The sequence below is a fragment of the Morone saxatilis genome, unplaced genomic scaffold (genome assembly GCF_004916995.1).
Source record: "Morone saxatilis isolate NCDOM2014 unplaced genomic scaffold, NCSU_SB_2.0 Contig15, whole genome shotgun sequence".
NCBI classification, from domain to species: domain Eukaryota; kingdom Metazoa; phylum Chordata; class Actinopteri; family Moronidae; genus Morone; species Morone saxatilis.
This window is the reverse complement of record NW_023339707.1, coordinates 18749062-18758141: the sequence shown is the minus strand read 5'-3', so window position 1 is coordinate 18758141 and position 9080 is coordinate 18749062.

Here is a 9080-nt window from a genome sequence, read left to right as displayed (position 1 = left end):
ACAACGTAACTAAATACGTGTAAGTAAATAATATCATCTTTTAACACACCTTTGCCCAGAAATCTGTCTAGGAGATCCTGTAGAACCTGTCATTTGTTGAAATAAAAAGTTAGAATCTACTAAACTTTCAATGAAATGTGGGCGTCTTTTCTGCTATTATCAGCTACTCCACTAACAAACAGACTTTGTAATTAAGTTTCTGCTCCATGAAATCAATTTCATAAATCTCCATTATTATTATTAAATCCTCATGTTTCAATCATATTCTGTTAGTGGATTGCTGACAAAGGACCAACAATTAACTGCTTAAGACAACAAGGGGCCGATTGTGAGCCACTGACTACCCTGCGTATATCTTGCTAGTTTGGTACTACATTTCCTGGCCGTGAAATTCCACTTTTAAAAGGTTTCGTGCGTTTCGGAGTTTAATTAAATAATCAATTACTTCTGATTGTAATGCAAGAAATCGCGGAGTTTGATGACTTAATTCCTGCTGGGTTTAGTTAGCTTCTCCACTATCACATTTACACTGTGAAGGGTTGGAAAGAGGCGGTGCGTTAGTGTTATTTTTTCCCTAAATTCTTTGTCACATAACTCATTTCAGAGTAGTGCTTTGAGGCTGAAAAATTAATGGACTGTGACTGTGATCAACCCAAACGTCTCTGTTTCCACTGTAAGTGTAAATGTGTTCACAGCCACTGCAGTGAAGGTGGCGGCACTTGATAGTGCAACACATAAATCCGTCACCAGATTTGTCTACATGGCTTCTTGCCTGGAATATGCTACCCACTGACAGTTCAAAAGTAAACTTTTCTTAATAATAAAATCACAAAATGGCAAAATTATTATTAACAAAATATAAATAAAGAGTAACATGTTACTTTTTGTTATTTTTGTTTTGGAACCTTTTAAACGGTTTATATTTTGTTTGTGTTATGATTTAGAATTTTTTTTGTTTCATTATCTACCTTTTCATATTATTTCACTTATTTCCTGATCTTCTACAATTGCCTTGTTGCCTCTTATTTAATTTATACTGAGTGATTTCAAATGGTTGTTTATCTGTTGTCGTGTTTCTAGTGTGGGAAGACTAGCGACCACTTTGTGGAAGCTACTGGGGATCCAAATAAACAATAAAGATTAAAGCAGTGACTAATAGCGGTAGTGCTTTAGGTACTGTTGGTGGTGTACAGTATGTTGCAACAGAGCTTGACAAGAGGTACAGATAAACAAGCTTCTGTGACATCACAGCACCAACAGTGTGACCTCGGAGGGGAGGCGGAGGGGCAGCCAATCAGACAAAGCCAGCTTGGCTGGCCTGCTGCTCCACACCAAGGTAACAAGGTGGGGGTAGCGTACCTTGGAGTGCTCTCCCGCTATCCTGAGATGAGTGATGCTGCTGCTGGTGACACTGGAGAGAGGAGCTGGTGGATGGAGATGGTGCTGTGTGCGCATGTGTGTGTGTTTGTGTGTGGTGGGGGTAGAGTGATATCGGAGGTGTGGCGGCCGAGGGGAAGGGAGGACGGGAGTGAATTAAGTTGAGGAGGTGGTCACGTAACAGCCGGGTTCAGGCAGAGTTGAAGCCACTTGCTCGCTGTGGTGCAGCTGGTAACATTTACCTCAACTCCTACCCCATTAAAGTTTGTATAAGTGTGTGTGCACGGGCACGTTAAGGAGCTCCAAAACACATAAACTAGGGCCTGGATTTTTACAATGGAAAATAAGTAAAAAAACAGAACTCCCCTTCTTAGACACACACACGCCCCTTTGAGGACCCCTTTAATAAGCATATATTACCTTACAGCAAGAAGAAATGTGAAACTAACCCCCTCCTCCCACTAACATCCACTCTCTACTCTGCATGAGGCTCACAAAAAGGTGACAGATTGCTTTTTTTCTAACTTTCTTTTAAACATATGTGCATACATACACATCTGCCCGAGACCATTGCATCACTGACCACAAAAAGTGACAAGATGCGTCACTGTTCTTCCAGCGAATATGTAGGTTTGTGAAAATCCTGCTGAACGCTGTGTGCACCCTGCAGAGAGCAAAAAGACAAAAGACAGAAAAAGAAGAAGAAAACCACCCTGCATATTAGGCGCCATCACATTTTGTGATGACACACACACACACACACACACACCTTAATAAAATGACTGATGGAGCCATTTGACTCTTTACTTTTGAACACTCTTTCTATCCCAACATTGTGACATGCTTCTCTGATTACTATCTGCAAAGTGAACACACAATGTGATCGATCAATTCCTGCCACTTCAGGTGAATTAGATCCCAACCTGCTCTGTCTTGTGGTCAAAGTAGTTACAAGATGACGCTGTGTGTGGCTGTCGCTGTATGATGTACCCCCTTTGCTCTCAGCGTTAATGTCATCAAACCGTTGTTGTTTTTTTCCTGGCAGCAGGTTTTCCTGGCAGCCATGTCTGCTGTATGTAATCATGCTGTAAGTGCGTCCACATGTCCCAATACAGTTAATACCATCATAAAGAAAGTAAACGAGTGCTGTCACGTTTAAAGAACTTCGGCATCGACTTGGTACCAAAGTATTGGTTTTTGTGAGATCCCTACAAATGATATGTTACGGCACACTATTACTGATGACATGTCTCTTTGTGTGGCTGCAGGGATGGTAATTTCAATGCCAGTCCACTACTTTTATGTAATATCTAACAACCACTGGATTGAAGGCTATGAACCTTTTCAGACATTCATGTAAAATCACCTTTAGTGACCCCCTGAATTCACCTAGTGCAACCAACAAGGTAAAGGACCAAATATCTGCAAAACTGACAACATTCCAAACAGCCTCAGATGTGCTTTGTGTTTAGTAATAATTGGCTAATTTTACCATGCTAACACCCTAAGCTAAGATGGTGAACATAGTAAATATTAGACCTGTTTTACATCACCCAGTTATTATGAGTGCGAGCATGTTGCCATGCTTAGTATTAGCATGGCTGTAGACTCCATTTACTTCATAACGCACAGATTCACTAGCTATTAACCTCACAATGACATGCCTCATAACTGATGTTTTCTGACACAGATTGCAAGATTTTATTAGACCCAATTACGCACAGTGTGACATGCAATGAACCTGCAAGACTGCTGCCGTCACACAGTGTATTGGGGCCTCTAAGGTACAATGTGTGCTGTACTGAGTCCAGTCAGTGCCGGCAAACATGCAGCAGAGCCCCCGAGGGATGCTGCAACCCTCTGAGGAGAGGAAAGGAAAGGATAGGAGAGGAGTGAAGAGGAGGTGGAAGAAGCCCCAGGTAGCCTCACAGCAATGCACCATTAGAGGAAGGAAAACACAAAGCCAAGCTCTGCTGCTCGCTTCTTCTCCAGCCACTGTATCCCTCATTCTCCCACTGACCAGCTAAATATTTTATCAACTGGCAAAAAAACCTACAAGCCCCAAGGCCAGAGGTTCTTTTTTGTTTGTTTCTTTATTGAAGAAAGTAAGCATGCATGTGTGTGTGTGTGTGTGTGTGTGTTTGTGTGTGTGTGTGTGTGTGTGTTGTATCAGAATGGAGAGGTTGAGGCTTGTTCACGACCGCAACGTTTCACTGAAGTTCCTTTTTGATTGTCACTTTGGGGAAGTAGTTTTTCTTTTTTCCCTCCCTCTTCTCTCCCCTCTCCGTGTGCATCCTATGTGCAGCACGCTGCTCAGTTCAGAACTGATGAACGACCTTGAGCAGGCGCGCAGGGCTGTGTTCTATGGCAACGAACCTCGCGCACCAGGTACAGCTGGATGCAACAGCACTCCCTGAATTTTAGCGGGAGTTCGCCACGTTAATAAAAACGACTCTCCGACGTTTTCTCCTCCCCCCTCCCTCTGCTCCTCACTTCTGTCCCCCCCTCCTCCTCCTCCTCCTCGTCCTCCTCCTCTTCCTTCATCTCTCTCACACACGCACTCACATTTACTCACACACAGGGACCTGTACTAACACAAAAGAAAGCCACGGTTGTACAAAGACAATATGCTTAATATTAACACACAAACTTGTTTCATATATTTATCTAGTCCTGGGCATCAGCTAATTGCGTACAGCGAGAAAGAAACAGAGCGGAGGAGACAAAGACAGAAGCGGACAAGACTGGAAGAGGAGAAAAAAAGACAAGAAATCAAGAGTGAACCACAAGAAACAAAAACAAAACACAGAAAAAAGGGAGAAACGCACCAGGATGGGCACTTGACATTCCTCTCACAGAAGAAATAGCTCTCAGAAAAATCAAGCAGCAGAGGACATGAGCAGCACTGAGGCATTCTGGGGAAAGAAAGAAAACTGAAATCGAGGATACAGCCGACAGTTGTTCTAACAGTCAGCTCATCCCTTTCTATCAGCTCGCTGTTTCTCATCAGTTCAACCCTCAAAATCTTATATTATTTATTCTGTTATCACAGACAAATGTAAAACTCCTTTTTTTAGCACCTTAACTTTACCAGAAAACATTTTCTTAAAGCCAAAATAATGTTTTCTGCTGAAATGACAAAACAACTGTCACGTCCAATAGATGAAATGAGTAAAACTAACAACTCTTGAATCAATTTCCAACCAATGCAAGGACATGACCTGTGTTTGCCATTAGTCTGAATGGGTCAACACGTGATCAGTGACCTGGTTTCACAACTCGCTCTAGATCAGTGTTTAACACAGGCCTGACTGCAGCAGGAAAATATAAACAATGATCACATTTTAGGGATTATTTATATCATCTATTTATTTGTTGCTTACTTTACTTACATTTTGATTTATTGTTCCTATAAAATGTCCAAAAAATGTTGAAAAATGCCCATCATTAGTCAAAGATATCTTAAAATTGCCTATTTTGTCAGACTAATAGCCCAAAAACCCAGAATATTCAATTCACTTATATACTGTCAACTTCAACAATTTATCAATTATCAAAATATTTGTTGATTAATTATACAAACATCACTACATGCATTTTCTTTTTCTCAAGTTGGTTTTGTGTAATTAAATGGCTGTTTGCTGATTGGTTGGTTCAATTTATGCTCAGATGTTGTTGGTTGGTGTAGCGATATGAATAAATTAAGATCAGTAAGAGATTCATAATGTTGTTAATTCAATGAATTAGGTCAATTCTGCAGAGTTCGGTACACGAGAGTGAACACAGGTTTCTTTCATAACTTTGCCCCAGTACAAGTACGACCCTTGATGCATGTCATTACCCATTTCACTGCAGCGAAGTGGAGATTGACAGCGATTTCTAACCTTTTCTGCTGTAAATTCTACTCAAATCTTACAGATATGCAAACACGATTGCAGCAAGCGAGTTATTTAAAAATGTTTTTTGTTTTTTTTTATTGAATAAATTGAATGTCACACAGACACACTGTCAAACTGTAAACAAGGAACCACTTTTAATGAACTGAATTTGGAGACTCATTCAAGCTCTGGTATAAATCAGAGGTATAGTCAGCAGACATATGACATGACGTGTGAACGAAACAGTGACAACCGCAACCAACAGTAAGGTGTAAATGGTTATTTCCCTGCGTCATGCATATGGTTTGAATGTGACAGAAATCAGAAATTATATTTTCACATGTTGTCTGAGAACTAATATGTCACGCTGCTCACTGAAACCCAAACTGTAGCTTCCATTTGACAAGAATTTCTTCTATAATTGAATTTTTTTGTGATATTTCTCTCATGAAATGTTTCCCTTCATATTTCTGCCGATTTCTTCAAATTGCATAAACCAATAAAAATGCTAATCAGTGCAGAGGCTGCTTATTTACGCTTTTACTCAGTGGTTTTCTGTTCTTAATAACAGTTCAGCTAGCCACTTAAGTGTCATCTAACTGCAAGTGCATCAGTGACAGATGAGAAATGACTCAATACCCCTAAGATTTTTAAAATGTTACTTCATATCAAAATGATCCTTTAGGACTCTGTTTTACCGTTTACTCATGAATTGTGAGTTGGGAGGGAATGATGCTATTAGAATGAGTGAGTGTAGCAAACACACATCACATAACAAGAAACTTAAAGCTGCTCTAATCAATGTTTTTATACTAACAATGGGACAGTAATGTGAAAGGGGTCGCTTTTTGTGATGAACCACAGTTCCACTAGACTCTATGGAGCATTTTAGCATCTTTAAACTGATTGGTTTTGTTTTACAGCAACGGTAACTGTTTAAATTCACTCTTGCATTGTCTTTTCCAGCCGCAGCAGGCAGCTGTTTTCAGCAAGATGCTCTGATAAACTGCCTGTATGCTACCTTCCCTGAACACAGTTAGCAAAAAGGAGAGTAAAAATTGGACTTGGTGGCCAGAAACAGGACTAAATAAATGAAAACAAAATAATGTTGCTCCGAATCTGCTGTATTACAGGTATTATGGTTATTGTTGTATTGTACTCTAACTGTTTGCTAACACATTCGCCACATAAACTTAATGAGATGATTACATGTCAAAGTCGAAATCGCCAAAAAAAAGGCAATTATCAGCACAGGTAAAATATAAAAACTGATGGTTGAAGCACTTTTTGTGACTCTTTTGCACTGTTTCACTTAAAAGGACCAGTGTGTAGGATTTAGTGGCATCTAGCAGTGTAGTTGCAGATCACAACTCCGTCACTTCACAAAGAAACTACGGTGGCCACGAAATTGCTAAACAAATGCAAATGCCCCTATCTAGAGCCTGTAGAAACATGGCAGGTCAACATGGCGGACTCCATGTAAGGTGACCCGCGGCGTCTGTAGATATAAAAGGCTCATCCTAAGGTAACAAAAACACAACACTTTCTATATTCAGGTTATTATACACTGATGAAAACAGCTATGCATAATATATTCCACTTCTGCCAATAGATCCTGACATCTTTAGGAAACAATGATCTGTGATATTGCAGGTGGTTGTCAACACTGAGAAATTACGTGTGGCACTAACATTTCTTCCTGTATTGTCTTGACTCATGAAAGCACGTCAGCTTCCTGCACAACCGCTAGAGCACCGACACCAACACACACACAGCACAGTCATATCAGTCACACGCACCACTACTGACAATAAGACCATCACATCAGCAGTTTATCTTAATGTAAAACACTTCTGAGTGTACTGGGAGAAGGGACAGCTAACTCTAGCAAAAAACAATCAACCAGTAATTAAGATGAACTTTAACACTTAAGGATAAATTTACTTCCTATTGTTAAATAAACAAAACTCAAAGCTTTCAAAAGACACTCGTTGAAGGATTTTCATTGAAGTGGAGAGTGGCCTTGTGAGCCTTGAAAGCAGCCAAGATGGTTTTAAAAAAAAACAAAACAACGGGATGTGGGTAGTGTTTCTGGTTTCAGACTGTTAATGATAAAATAGAGCTCATTTGGGTGTCAAAGCTAAAGCCAACACATAAATCCCCCGTCTATCTCCAATTCATTATCGGAGGAGCAGCAGCAAAATGTGTCTCTTGATAACTTTACAGACGGGAATGTTGGCTCTGTGCTCTCTGGCTTAAGAGGAGAGCCATAAATGTTGGCAAATATTAACCTGACATGTGCAAAATCATAGAAGTGACACATTACAATGCTGCGATTCTTTTGTTTCCCTGTTAAGCTAATAGAGGACAGGGTGGAGATACTGAACCATAACACATTTTTGGTATTGGTCGAAAGGTGTCTGTAGTACTGTTGGTAGTACCAAACTCTGGCATTGAATGTGTAGTCAGACCATTTGCTAAACCCCTCCCTTGACCCTTGATTGTCCAATCATAGCTCCGGATACCTGGGCGAGCTTTAGATTTCTCCACCAACAGTGTATGCGGGGCTGTTGACAGGAACGCATTAAACAGTGTTTATCTGCTCTAACTTAGCTGTAATTGTTAGCATGTCAGGCTAATTAGCGTACGACCAACAGTTATAAACAAGCGTTGCATCCAAGGCCAAGGACATTCATTCATTCAAGACTAACACATCCAATCTGTAGTACTTCCCCATGTGTGGAAGCCAGTCGTAAAGCTATCACAGTTTACACTAACATTAACAGCTCTGTGCTGCTCTCCAGTAACCCCAGTAAGGGTAGCTGAGATAGCAGTCCAAACACAATGCTGATTCAGCATTCACCACCAGGCAAATCAGTCTGTAGTTTGCAGTGTAACTCTTTATACGTGTATATATGTAGCCTTTTTATTCGAGTGTCTGTGGCGACATTCCTTCCCATGTGTTTTATGTCAACCAGCAAGGACTGGTTTGGGGGGAGCAACCATAGACACAATACTTCATAAACACGCGTTGACAGTGTTTGTATAATTACTCGCACTGCCAGAAGGGGGAGACAAAAGTTCGGCACTGCTGGTTTATAAGTGAAAACAGAGCATTTGAAAATGCAAACAAGTCCTAAGCTAAGCAGCTAAACAGTGTTATGTAAGAAACAGAAGTGATCTTTCTTCCTTATGATACTTGATGATGATGAACGATCTAGCCCTTCATTGCAATACAACAGCTTTTCTTTATTTCCACGTCTTCTACATGGACCCTAAACCAGTGTCGCTGCTGACCTGCAGCTTAAGTCTCAGACTTTTAGCGTATACATAAGACCCATTTACAGGATTCTCATTTTAGGGGCGCCCAGGTAGCTCCACCTCGTAGAGCTGGCGCCACCCCATCATGTATGAAGGCCGAGCCCTTACTGCAGCGGCCATGGGTTCGAGTCTGACCTGTGGCCTTTTGCTGCGTGCAATCCCCTGTTCTTTCTCCCCCTTTCCTGTTTATCTGGAGCTGTCCTGTTGAATAAAGGTCCCAAATATATTTAAGAAATGAGAACCAAGGTCCCACACAGAAAATATATATATATATATTAAGTTTATTTTAATTTTGAGTGAAAATCTCTCATTAGAACTGTACGTGTGCTGTTCTAGAATGGAATGCTTGACAGGCATAGCAACAGTAACTAAGGGGGGCGGGGCTTAGCGAGCGAAGCTTGGTGATATCGCGAGAACACGAACACTTCCTGTGAGACTGAAACCCTCCGAACGAGAACAAAATGTCTGAGAGCGGAGTCGGTACCGGAGCCGGTACCGGAGTCA